Here is a 13,859-nt window from a genome sequence, read left to right on the forward strand (position 1 = left end):
AGCTCATCTGAATGCTCTTCATATCAGAGAAGACTAGATGCTCATATGGGTCATCGCTATGAGTATACAGGTCAGTTCTAAGTGGACAAGGTAGAAACATTGACATGTGTCACAGATTTCATGAGGCCTGTCACTTTTTTCAAATGTACTGAATCTCTATGAAACGCTTTGAAGTGTAACAAAATAACACAGAATATCTTCAATGGAAAAGGAGGCCTCATCTAACATACTCTACCGGGCTATAGGGCTAAAAGGAGGACTAACTGAGTTACATTTCACTGTATTTAATTACACACAACTGAAAGTAAAGATGTCAAACTTATCCAAAGATATATAAATTCTTTCTTCTTGTGGGAGGATGATTGATTTTTTTCCCCACATTCAAATTCTATTGAGAAAGCCATTTTACATCAATCTTTGGACACATTTCAACATATTTTTTAAAAAAGTTTTTTTTGAGACAAGGATGCATATATCCCAGTCAGGCCTCAGTCATAGTCACTAAGTAGCTAAGGATAACCTGAACTCCATATCATCTTATCTCACCTCCCAAGTGCTGAGGTTAGAGGAGTATGCTACAATAAATCAACAAATGCCTGAATTTAATTTAAACATTTCTAACCTAGCTGAATATTACATGAACTACTTTCTATACTAGATAGACTGATAACTTTTATATCAACTTCATAAAAACAGAGTCAAATAAAATTTTGACATATTTTTAATATTTATATAACAATCTTGAGATTTTCCCTTTCTAAATTACTTTATACTTATAACATTTGTGCTTAAATTTGCTGTAGTAATTTATACAAACACTATCATATGCAGCGTTATATTCTCATAAACTTCTCTAATTTCTAATTATAGAATTCATTAAATCATTTGTTTTTTTTTTTTTTTTTTTTTTTTTTTGGTTTTTCTAGGTAGGGTCTCGCTCTAGCCCAGGCCGACCTGGAATTCACTAAGTATTATTGGGGTGGCCTCGAACTCACAGAGATCCTCCTACCTTTGCCTCCCAAGTTCTGGGGTCAATGGCATGCACCACCATGCTCAGCTTTCATTAAATCTTTATATATATAGCTTTGCTGTGCTTTTGACATAATAATATTTTCTTTCTTACTATTTATCTATCTAGTCAATCAGAATCTTGTCATCCACAAATTGCATACTCAGGTTACTGTGATATTATATGTGTATGTATATGTATGTATGTGTGTGTGTGTGTGTGTATATATATATATATATATATATATATATATGTTTATAAATATAATCATTTTTTATTCTAATGAAGATTGATTACAAAAGATGAGAAGTAGAAAAGCAGTGATATCATCAAAGAGAGGTTTCACGGAACTGAAGAGTTATGGTCATCAAGAACATTTGATCATACTTTATTTTTATACAAGGTATAACTTGAGGAATTTTTAGCTGGTTCTATGTTTATATGTTTTAAAATATAATAATACAAATTATTTTAAATGTTTCATTTATTGATTGATTTGTAAGAAGGGAGACATAAAGAGAGAATGGGTGTGCCAGGGTCTCTTTCCACTGCACATGAACTCCAGATGCATGAGCCATTTTATGCATGGAGCTTTATGTAGGTACTAGGGAACTGAACCTAGGCTATCAGGCTTAGCACCCAAGTGCTTTACCCACTAAGCAATCTCTCTAGGCCCCAAAATACAAATAATTTAATACTTATGTTGAAAGAGAAAAAAATTACCTTTGATTTGTTTGTACCTTAAAGACTGTCTTTTTTTGTGTAAACTTGAGGAATACTAATGTAGTGGATTGATAAAAATGCATATTGAAAATTTTGCATTTGTAAAATTGTCTAAGATGTAGAATTCTCATGTCCTGAAAATTAATTTCAACCTCATTATCATTGTTTTTAATTTTTTAAAGATATGGTCATAATTTGGTAATCTAGTCTGGTTGTAAATTAATTATATAGCCTAGGTTGTTCTGCAACTTGCTTTAGCCTACTGAATATTGGCATTAAACATTTTTGCCACCAGGTCCAGCTTATTATCATCTTTAACTTATACTAGTTTCCCATTAGATCATATACTATATAAATGAAGAAGGTTCAAAATAAATGCATTGTTCTGGAAATCTGGACTTTGGGTACTTTGAAAGCTCCTCTAAGCAGCTGTAAAACATTGTTCATCACTTCATATTTAATATATTATTAACGAGTTTGGAAACAGTAGCATCAGGTTATGAGGTCATTAACCATAGACTTCAAGGAGAGATGTACTTACACCACATTCATCTTAAAGCTACAACCCAAGAACGTTGGTTAAGGAGACTATAGTAGTCAGCTTTACATTTCTGAGATGAACCTCCAAACCAGACACAATTTGCAGGAGGAATGGAATTTATTTAAAGCTTACAGATCTAGGGAAAGCTTCACAATGGCAGAAGAAGCTGGTCCTCTTTCATAATCCACACAGAGAGAAATATCACCAGCAGCACCATACGCATGCACACTATAGGAATCCCTAGCAGAGCACAAGCACTTTGCATATTTTAGGCTGCAGTAATCCACACAGAAAGGAATATCACCAGCAGCACCAAGAGCAAACGCCCTGTAGGAATCCCTAGCAGAGCTCAAGCACTTTGCATATCTTAGGCTGGAGTTCAGAACTGCCCCCATACATATCTTAGGGATGGGCCCAAGGATCCACCACAGTGACATCTCCTCAAGAGAAGTGGTTGAAGATCTAAAGCCTTAATAAACTCCTGAATCTATTAGGGGATATCCATTCAAAGTACCACAAAGTACCAACTATTCCAGAAAAAAAAAAAGCTATCTTTAGGGAAAATGATAACTATTAGGTTGGAATTATTATTTTAAAACATTTCTTTGATTGATGAATCTTGCCTTAAAACTATGTATATTGAGATAAGTATTTTGAGTATGCCCCAAAGTGAAAACTTTAGTGATGGAGAGAGAAATACCAAGCACATAGTTAATGACTACCAGACAGAACAATTAAAGTTGATTCCAGGTCTGCTTAAGACTTCCTTAGAAAGAAAGAACTCAGGAGGTTATACTCTTGGGAGATATTATTTATTTGATTATGGAGGAGTTCTCAGCAATTAGATTAGGAATGTATCCCCTGTGCATTTTCACTTACCACTGGTGTTTGGCACATCCTAGTGGATACTCAATAAATTAATCAGTGATGCTTGTGACAAACATGACTGGATGGATACAGCATGTTAATAATGAAGGAACTTGAAGATCAAGTTCAGTGATACTGTGTGCAGCTTCATTATAGGAAAAAGCATTCTTTAATTAACTTTGTTGTAATGGGGTACATTATTTAAGCTATAGTACAGATATGTATAACTAGCACACTTACTTATTTTCACTTTTTAAAATATTTTATTTATTTATTGGAGAGAGAGAGAGAGAGAAAGAGAGAGAGAGAGGGAGAGAACAGGCATGCCAGGGCCTCCAGCCACTGCAAACAAACCCTAGATGCATGTGCCACCTTGTGCATCTGCCTTATATGGATCCCAGGGAATAGAATACGGGTCTTTAAGCTTCACATACAAGTGCATTAACTGCTAAGCCATCTGTCCTGTTTTCTTCTTAGTATATGGAAATAGGCAAACAGATAAACATGCATTATACCTATCATCACAATCCAATGTTGATTTTGTGCCACAGTATGCTATTTTGATATTAATGTGAGGTTGGTATTTTCTATTTCTTTTACTTCTATTTTTCTATTACATTTATGTAGCAAAGAGAACTTTCTTTTTATGCCTCAGGGTAAGGTTGATTCAAAAAGAATAAAAACCACATTTTTGGCCTTTGAGCAATTAATTTGACCTCTGTAAGTCAACAGTGCAGACAATGATTTTTAAAACCATGGCTTTGAATTGAAAGTAACAGCAGCTGGAGAGAGAAATAACATTCCAAAGGCTTGGATTTAAATATCAAGAGCAAAAGCATAAAGGACTTGGAGCAAAGGGTTCAGTGAGGGTAAAATCAGCGATGCCTAGATGCTTCTTGAAACAAAAAGGAGAGGAAGAGAAAAAGGAGAACCAAGAGTATAGAGAGCAGTGGTAGCTATATTCTCTAAATCTTCTTTGGGGTTGAATTTCAGGGGTATTGCCTGTAGTAGTTACAACTTTCACTGAGAATTCATACCACATCTACTCTGCAATTTGGGAACTATATCATACTGTTAATCTAACTAGAGAGCTGCAATTGTGGAATTATCAGGAAGGTCTGGACAAAGGAACAAGGATACATGTGCATCCAGGTTTTCTGCAGCTTCCATTTGTCTGGAAGGAATCGACAACTAAAGACCACCGCTGAAGAATGAAAGACAGTTAAGAGTAGAATGTTGGTGGCTCTAGCTTCCAAGCTGAAAGCAGTTTCAAACTGGGCAGCCTTTGCTTGAGTGCTGCAAAGCCCCCAAAACTAAAGTGTTTGTAGAAGCCCAGCAGGGGTCCAACTCTGGGTGATGTCACTCCGTGGCCCCTCACAGAAATCTCCATGCTTTTACTCCTTCAGGACAGATGTCATACTAAAGGACAGCCAGGACTACAGGAGACAGAGATGCAACAACAGGCCAAACATCTCATTTCTACGATGAAACATAAGAACTTAACAAGAGGAAGAAGACAGATAATGGGGGGCTGCAGAGATGGCTTACTGGTTAAGGTGCTTGCCTACAAAGCCATAGGACCCAGGTTTGATGCCTTAGGACCCATCTAAAGCCAGATTCACAAGGTGGCACACATGTGTCTGGAGTTGGCTTGCAGTGGCTTAAGGCCTGGTGTTCCCATTCTCTCTCTCTCTCTCAAATAAGTAAATGAATAAAATATAAATTTAAAAAAAAACACAGATAATGGTAGTGCTGTAAAACTCTCAGATTGAACCAAAATAGGGTTAATTTGAGATGGAGGATCTTAAATTAATGCAACTTGTAAAAATAAATCAGAGTTAACTCCTACTTAACAGTAGAAAGTGAGATTTGGGTTTTACCTATTTGAATCTATGACATTAGATACTTTTTCAGCCATATACAGTTATAAATCAAAAGCCAATGATACAAAATCTAAATTTTCCCACAAAATATATTAGTTCATATTTCAATAAATAAGTAGCAAATAAAGAAGAGATAGGTATTCCAAACATTTAGTGTGACACTTGCCATAAAATATCAATAGAATTTTATTAAGTAACTGAATAATAAATCAATATAACTGTCTAGATTATATCACCTAGATAATAATCAATACTAATATCATTGAATGCTTTGATTGGGCTAAATATTTGTCTTTACTAACTCATTTAATCTTCTCTTACTTATACAGTAACTAAGAATATTATTAAGGATATAATTTTTCTTAATTTGTGACATGGCCACATTTGGTGTACAGGAGCTATATGATTTTCCCAAGTTACTAAGAATATCTGGTATTGAACAGGGAACAGCATAAATTGTCCAAATGATGAATTTTAATTTAGAAAATTGTGTTTAAGTATTTTAAGGAACGTTGGAAAGCTGTCTCCATATTGCCATTGATTCATGTTTGTCATTCTCTATCTTTGCTTTAGCAACCTTACTTAACATCAGAACATGGGAGACTGGGAAGGACTCTGCATGGTGTGGTCCCATCTTTGACAGTTAGTGGACTGATTTACTCAATGGCACAGGGCTGAGTAGTAGTTCTTTGTTTAGACAAACAAAACACTTCAAATATATGTTCTTCTTGTTCCCCTTTGGTTTCTTTTTATAAAATATATTTTATTCATTTATTTATTTGAGAGAGAGGATGAGGCAGAGAGAGAGAGAGAGAGAAAGAGAGAAAGAAAGAAAGAAAGAAAGAAAGAAAGAAAGAAAGAAAGAAAGAAAGAAAGAAAGAAAGAAAGAAAGAGAATGGGTGTGCCAGGGCCTCCAGCCACTGCAACTGAACTCCAGATGCATGTGCATCTGGCTTACATGGGTCCCAGAGAACTAAACTAGGATTCTTTGCAGGCAAATGCCTTAACTGCTAAGCCATCTCTCCAGCCCCCCCCCACCCCCGCCCCGTCTCTTTATTCTTATTTCTTTACACATTCTGATGATTGTTCAGAATAAGGGATCAGGGTTGAAGTTATAAAATAGGGAAAGCATATCTCTTTGTGTATAAATACTACTATAAACTCTCCATGAACTATGCAATTAAAACCTTGCTAAATTAGTTCATCTTGATGGAACTGATTATGACATTATACTAATGTATCTATCCTGTAAGTTATTTCATTGTAAAGCAGATTTTCATTATTTCTGCAGATGTATTTTGTATACTATTTCAATGTTTTGTGCTAACTTGAACAATATCCAAATATAAAAAAGTCAACCCTGTCTAAAACAATAAACAGACCCATTAAATATCATTCACACATTATTAGTATTTTTGATTCTGTTGTTCAAAAATGTGATTTTTGTTGTTTCCTTTTCTATTTGCTTCCTGGAATGATACGGGTAGACAAATAGATGTACTCAAACTTGATGAGTCAATAGAATATGTCTGAGGAGAAATAGTGTCTTTAAAACCTTGAATAGTCTCTACAACTACCCATTCTTTAAAACTATTAGACACCATGCTACATTGACAAATGGGTCTAATCATCTCCTTGCAGTGGTCATCACAGCAGTATTGGTAATGCACTCTATTATTTTGTTAGACAGGCACTTCTGGTGACATTATGTGCACATAAAATGGTCTGGTAACTTACAGCTGGGATAAAACTAAAGTAATATATTCCAGACATAGTAAAAATGTTTCTTTGGAACTCACTTTCACATTATTATAGCATCTTACTGCATACTCCCACCTCTTTCTTTTATCTAATCTTTTAATTGCATTCTTCTTAAAATACGAGTTTTGTTTTAAAGACTCAGGTGCAACTGTTCTGTATTTCTATCACTGCTTGCCTTGGAGCAACATGTGTGCTTAAGGGGCTAGGATGTGCACACAAGAAAACTAAGAGATGCCACTCAGTTCTCATTTATTGCTCACTTGACATTTCTTTTCCTTCCTTCCTTCCTTCCTTCCTTCCTTCCTTCCTTCCTTCCTTCCTTCCTTCCTTCCTTTCTTTCTTTCTTTCTTTCTTTCTTTCTCTCTTTCATTTCTTTATTTCCTTCTTTTATGTTCTAACTTGTGCAAACAAAAAAAGTTATTTCTACCATTTTAACAGTCTGGAAATCCAGGATTAAAGTATGGCAGATTCAGTGCCTGGTGAGGGTTCTTGGTTCATAGGCACTTTCTTGCTTCTTTGTCAGACGGCTACTGTGGGTTTTAAATAACATTTCTTTTATATCCCCCTACCCTTTGTCCAAAGGTTATACTGTCAGCCTCCTTTCCATATGGAAGGATTTAAGTCACATGAACATTCAAAGGCACTCAGGCTTCTATGTCGAAAGGATCTTTAAAAAAAAAAAAATTGCCAGTCTTATTTTTTCCCCCTCATTTTGTGTTTTCCATTAGGATTCTTTGATGACTCCTAAAGTTTGAATAATTAATGAAGACAGGAATATGATCAAACATTCTGAAAGCAAATGACCAATCTAGTTATTTCATTCTCTACTGAAAGAATTATTTATGGAACTATAAAACTTATTTAATAGAGATGTTTTGTAATTCAAATGTGATTTTTTTCCTTTCCTTAAAATACTCTTTCTTCTTTTTTTTTTTTACCTTCTCTTACTTAGTGTTCATTAATTTGATTATTTCTAATTGTGGCTTATATGTGATGGAGTGACTTGTTTAAATTTGCTCATAAACATAAGGAACTCAAGATATCAGTAGAAGTGCAGAGGATAAAGTAGTTCAAATTTTATTTTTATTGGGTAATTATCTTTTCAATGAAGGAACTACACATTTACATACAGTGTTTTATTACGATATAAGGGCTCTAAAATATTTTGAAAAATTTCAAAAGTGTCAATATAATTCTGCTCTAAAATGCAATAATTAAGAAGCTATTTAAAGTTATTAAGAGATGATTTGAATCTATTGGTATCATATACTCTATAAAAATTTTCAGTTGTGAGACCCAAAATTCAAATGTGACTTGAAGAAACAACTTAGTGGAAACAGTATGATATTTTCTTAACTCCAGGCTATGAAAAGATATAACAATGTCAGTGTCATTATAGAAATATTCACTACTTCTTGCTGTATTGAATCTAGCTGCAAGTACTGAAGATAAATGTTGAATTTTCTTGCATGAAAAGCCTTGTCCAAAATAAGCAAGCCAAATGCATGCTGAGTGTTCTTTTCTGAATCGTTTACTACCATAAATTGTCACGAGTTAAGTTGTAACTCCCCTGATCCATATGTGGAAATCCTAACACTTAGGAGTGAAAAATGAATCCCAGTCTGGAATGGCATGGATCTCTAATCTAATGTCACTTTTATCTTTGTGGAAAGAAAAATGGGGACTGAGACATAATGTCATGCAGGGTTCAGTGAAGGCAGAGATCTGGATGATACCACAACTGCAATGGAAATACCAAAGATTGCCAGGAAAGTAGTAGGATTGCAGCAGACATTTGTTCACAGCCCTCAGAAGGATTCAAATGCCACATCATCCAGAGCTTGAAATTTTACTTCCCAGAATGATGAGAGAATATATTTCTCTTGTTTGAGTAACCAAGTTTTTGTTACTTTCATATGGTAGCTCAAGAAAACTAATCTTACTGGTAAATAGCATTTTAGTACTCTACCAAATGGTGATAATGAGAGCCTACATTATGATTTCAAGAGTTAACTAAGTACTGCTAATGAATTTCTCTGCCTGTACTAAATATTTTGTATTAAACATAAGTAAAGGAGCAAATCAAAGATTTATAGGGCCTGAATCTGGGGAAAACTTAGTGTTTCCTATTAAAAATGAGAATGTATGTCAAATTAATGTATAATGTGACCCTGTAAGTGATTGGTACAAAAGCTTAATCTCTTTTACTTACCCCTAATATCTAACTCTAAAGTGAGAATAATAATGGAGCTCAAATATAACTCAACTAGTTATAGGAATGTTGATAATGCCACCATTTTCCTACACTATAGGAAAGAAACAAGTAGAAAAGCAAATGGAAAGGGAAAATAGATCAAAATGCCAAAATATAGGACAAATGTTGTATATGGTTCAATACTGCCTTTTCCTTGTACCAGCATTTTACTACCTATATTTAGAGAAATTCAATAATAATTCAATTAGCTGGCCAACCTGGTAACTTAATGAAAACAGTAAGTCAGAAGCTATTGGAGTTATGACCTTATTGATTGTGAATTATCCATCTTTATCCCATGGTGACAAGATACCTCTCACTCTTTGTAGTAGTTAATGCTGAGCTTCCAAAAGTCAAATCACCAGTCTGTTACATCATGAATTTATGTCTCTGCTGTTCCAGTTTCTCTGAATGGAAGGAGTGGACCTCATCTGAGAGGTCCATTCAGCTTCTGTGTCTCATATGGCAATAAAAATAATGGTTTGAGTATCTTTACATTACTATCCATTAATCCAGGATAGTTAAGTTCTTGAAGCCATGAATGTGATATGTACTCTAGAAGAGCTGTGTTTTATTTTGCTAAAGTATCCTCCTTCCTTTCTGTTTGTTGTCTCATATATATCAGAAATCAACATTCATCTTCCTTTTAAATTATCATCAGCCTCCTCTCCCAGTACCACTTCACTCACATATGGCCATTTTCTTAGTTTTCCTTAGAACTAATAAAGTTCCTATCAATGAATTGATCAGCCAATAACAGAACGTGTGCAGGAATGAAATAAAGAGAAAGAAACTCTGGACTCCATCTTTATCTGTAAGTCATAGGGAAGGGTTGCAAACACTCTATGTTGAAAATATGCCCGTGTGACTTCTCAAAGTTCAGATTCTCCTCTCAGGTACTCCATGAAAATCTCCCGAAGAGGTTCCATGGCCACCTTTCTCACAATTAATTGACTACTCAGTACATTTATTATTTTTATAATAATTTCCAAAGTTAATTTTACAGCTGTGTCTGCTAAACTATAACAATGGTGAAATAAGGACTCTTATATCCTCAATGTCTAGCAGGAAGGAACATATAATTCATTCATAGGTAATACTTTCAAAGAGTTAAATATCCTCAATTCTTGTTGCTAATGATTCTACTCTTTCTGGTCATATTATTTTATATCTCTTTAGAATCAACATGAAAAGTGGAAATTTGGCAAAGTAGCTTAAAGAATGACATACATAAAACACTGTCCCCTAATGTTACTTTTGCAAACAATGAGTGCACAAGAATTACACTTGTAGACCATTAACCTTTTCAAATAGATGCAAAGGATCTATTTTGAACCCATTGCATATTTCTGAATAAAAAATATGTGCTCCTGACAGATCAGATAATTAGTTACATAATTAAGTAGCCAAACTCAAGCTAACTTTGCTTTAGGCAATTGTTCCACATCGAAAAATCACTTAACATTCCCTCATTTTTTCCATGAAAAATGGGAAGGACATTTAGGCTACTCCCACAGGTTGATGTCAATTTGTCATAAACAATTTTGAACAAATGGAAGTACAGCTATCATTGCAGGTAGTTGCCATTCTTCACCCTGACTCACTTAGCACTTGACAGGCAGTTCCCTTGGTGCTGCCAAATGAAGACTGTACTTCAGTTACAATATGAAGAGTGAGGAAGAGCTGAATAAGCACAGACAGGAATAAGGCAGAAGCTCTGAAGTAGAAACATTATGGAAGCTGCAGAGATGAGAAAGGAGACCTGAATATTTTCTAGACAATAGTGAATGTTTGATGTGCTTCTGTTGGACTTTTGGGCTATGACCAGCCAATAGAATTTCACCCTAAAGTCTAGTGGGAAGTCACTAAAAGTTCTGAAAAATACAACTAAGCAGGTCACATTTCCTGGACTCAAAGGATAGTGCCCAGAGTGAAATATTATTTTATGTTTATAACTAGGTTAGACCTATGGACTGGTATAGTGAAGAATGGGTTGTAAAGGCAGAGTAAACTTGGGAGCTACAAGTTTTGGCATAAAGATTTCTACCCATTTTTGTTAACATCTCTCACATCCACTTTTATTTCCTATCTTTCAAAATGCACAGAATGATGCAGCAGAACTGAGTAACCAAAAATGTTTATGTATGAATTCTGACTTGAAGTCCCACAACAGCATCTTATCAGCAACAACATATAGACAGCAATTGCTTAATTTGTATATCCCTGTAAAACCTACAGCCAGATGTGCAGGAACAGCAAATAAGTACTAATTATATTTAGAATCAACATACTGAAATTAGTTAGTTTGCATATAACTATTCATGGGAAAGAAATGATCTAAAAACCATATGGGAACCAGTCACAGAAAGGCAATTCTTTACTACACATAAGGAAGAAACCTGAGTTTTCATGGCCTGCCAGTACTTTTTCTGGTAAAGCAGTTCATAATCACTCTACTCTATTCCCACCTGGCCAGAAGTTCAAGCCCTCTCATATAGAGCCCTTGAGCTGGATGCTATTTCTAATTTTGGCAAGCAGAAAAGAAAACACATTTATAATTTACAGTGGCAAGAGGCCACAGCATGCCAATTCTCTCTCTTTCTCTCTCAAATAAATAAATAAATAAAATATTAACTTTAATTCTTACTTTAAAGTATATGCATGAAGTATGTATTGGCAAGTACGCTAATGTTAGGCAGCTTTTGACAATATGGAAAAATCCCATAAATAATTTGGAAAGGCCACCTTGGTTGGTTTCCATGAGCCACCTTGAAAACTGGTTTACTGTAGGGTTTAGAACTCTGTAGTTTGGATAATAATCGACCCCGATTCTCTATCAGCTGGGTTTCTCCAAAGCTCATTAATTTCTGCCAGTGGCTGCCAAATGCTCAGTTTCTACATCTGCTCTCTTAAATCTTCAACTCCAAGATACATCTTTCATTTCCAATAGTAGTAATTTTGAAGATGGCATTTGGAATATAGATTCCCCCAAACATTTTTCAGTTATCTCTGACAGGGAAAAAAAAAATCCCACCCAAGAAAATGTGACCTGTTAACGACTGTATCATCTCACCAAGTCACATTTCCGTTTTACAAATGATAAATGCCAATTTTTATTTTTAGAATGCATTCATATTTAATACATGTTAATTAATTTGCAGGTCATGTTGAGAAGTAACAGTTCCCACAGGCATTTTTGGGAAAGAAACCTGAAGAAGAAAGGGTCTCCTCAGTTTGTTTATGCAGTATTCCACTTATCTAATGTTAGCAGATCCTTTTTCACTTCTCCCCATTGGACAGGACCAAGGAGCTAGAAGTACATTATAATGAATCTTTTCCATCAGCCCATTCTCCTCCCTACCTGCATAAGGATAGCAAAATATCAAGCTGCCAAAAGCCACAAAGCCTATTTCTTACACAGAATAATGAATGCATAGGATAGAAGCTCCTAGTGGTCTATTACAATAGCCACACAGAACTGATCCAGCCACAAGAAAAAGAGTCTGCTTTATTTTTAATTTTTCATTTCTTTAATGTTTTTCAAGGTTCCTTGTGGTAGCATGTTTCACAAAGTAAAAGTTGAGTCTGGTAAGGATAAAATAATCTTGTAAATTTACATGGATTTAGTAGCTCAAAGCAGGAATGGGCTAAAGAGATTGTGAGGCAGGGCCCATCTGAATTTGAAAAGGTAAATTTGTCTCTACTGTCTCAAATCAGATCCTTCTGTTTCAACTGCAAGTTTTGTATCCACATTTTTCAAAAGAGAACACTTAATGTCCATTATAGTTCATTAAAGTAGCCTTAAACATTCTCTTAAGTTTATTTAAAACTCAAGTTATTTTTATACTCTATTAATTGCATTGCTTTACACTTATATACAAAGGTCAATATTTATAACTTAATATTTTTATTTTGTATTTATTTGAGAAAGACAGACAAGAGGAAAAAAAGAGAGAGAGACAGACTGAGAACGAACATCATTAATGGGCACCCCAGCCCCCCCCCCCCCCGCACTGCAAAAAAACTCCAGATGCATGTGCCACCTTGGGCATCTGGCTTAGGTGGGTCCTGAGGAATCAAATCGAGGTCCTTTGGCTTTGGAAGAAAATGCCTTATCCATTCATTAAGCCATCTCTCTCCAGCCCAATATTCAAAATTTAAATTTAGAAATCTATGGTGGTTTGAACGTATGGCCTCACAGACTCAGATATTTTAATTAAGATTGAGCTTATGAGACATCCAGGTAAGATGGCGGCATAAGAGCCATGCCAAACCAGCCTAGGGAGGGATTTAATCAAAACCCCAGCAAAATTCACGCTTGCTCTGAAAAGTGAGGAGAATAGGTTAATTTTAGACACAGCAGAGAAGCCGGAGAGAATAAGACCCACCAGAAAGGAGGAAAATGGCCAGAGTCCCACCGTGGCACTCGTGGCCTGTGCTCCACACCCTGCTACTCACCTGGCACCACCCTGCCAGGCACACCAGTCGGCAGCAGCAGCAGCAGAGACCAAGCAACCGATTTTTCAACTCCATCAGCCTTCTTGCAAAGTTAAGAAATCTGAAGGAAAGACAGCTGAGATCAACTAAAGAGCTACTGAAAAGTGTGAGCCACACCCCCACCATCAGAACTGCGAACCTCCAGCATTCAGGCCCCAGTGGAAGTGCAGCCAGCAGAGGGGATTAGAGGTACAACCTCAGAGCACAACATGGAGGGATCCAGGCGGGCACTTGGCATTAGTGAGATTGAAAGCCACCCCAAAAGGTAACCGGGCTGCCTGACACAAAAGAAAAAAAAGAAAGAAAGAAAGAAAGAAAGAAAGA

General features: G+C 35.6%; 1 protein-coding gene across 8 annotated transcripts in view; it reads right to left on the bottom strand.

Moving 5' to 3' along the window:
* Positions 1-13,859, bottom strand: part of B3galt1 (beta-1,3-galactosyltransferase 1) — a 565,801-nt gene that overhangs the window by 369,052 nt on the left and 182,890 nt on the right. Inside the window, exon 1 of one of the 8 annotated variants that reach the window (XM_045147957.1) lies at positions 13,497-13,515. The exons of the other annotated variants lie outside the window; for them this stretch is intronic. The gene's annotated coding sequence lies outside the window, so the exon portion shown is untranslated. Of the gene's footprint in view, positions 1-13,496; positions 13,516-13,859 lie in introns of those variants that run through there. 8 annotated transcript variants of the gene reach the window in all.

The sequence above is a fragment of the Jaculus jaculus genome, chromosome 4 (assembly GCF_020740685.1).
Source record: "Jaculus jaculus isolate mJacJac1 chromosome 4, mJacJac1.mat.Y.cur, whole genome shotgun sequence".
Lineage (NCBI taxonomy): Eukaryota > Metazoa > Chordata > Mammalia > Rodentia > Dipodidae > Jaculus > Jaculus jaculus.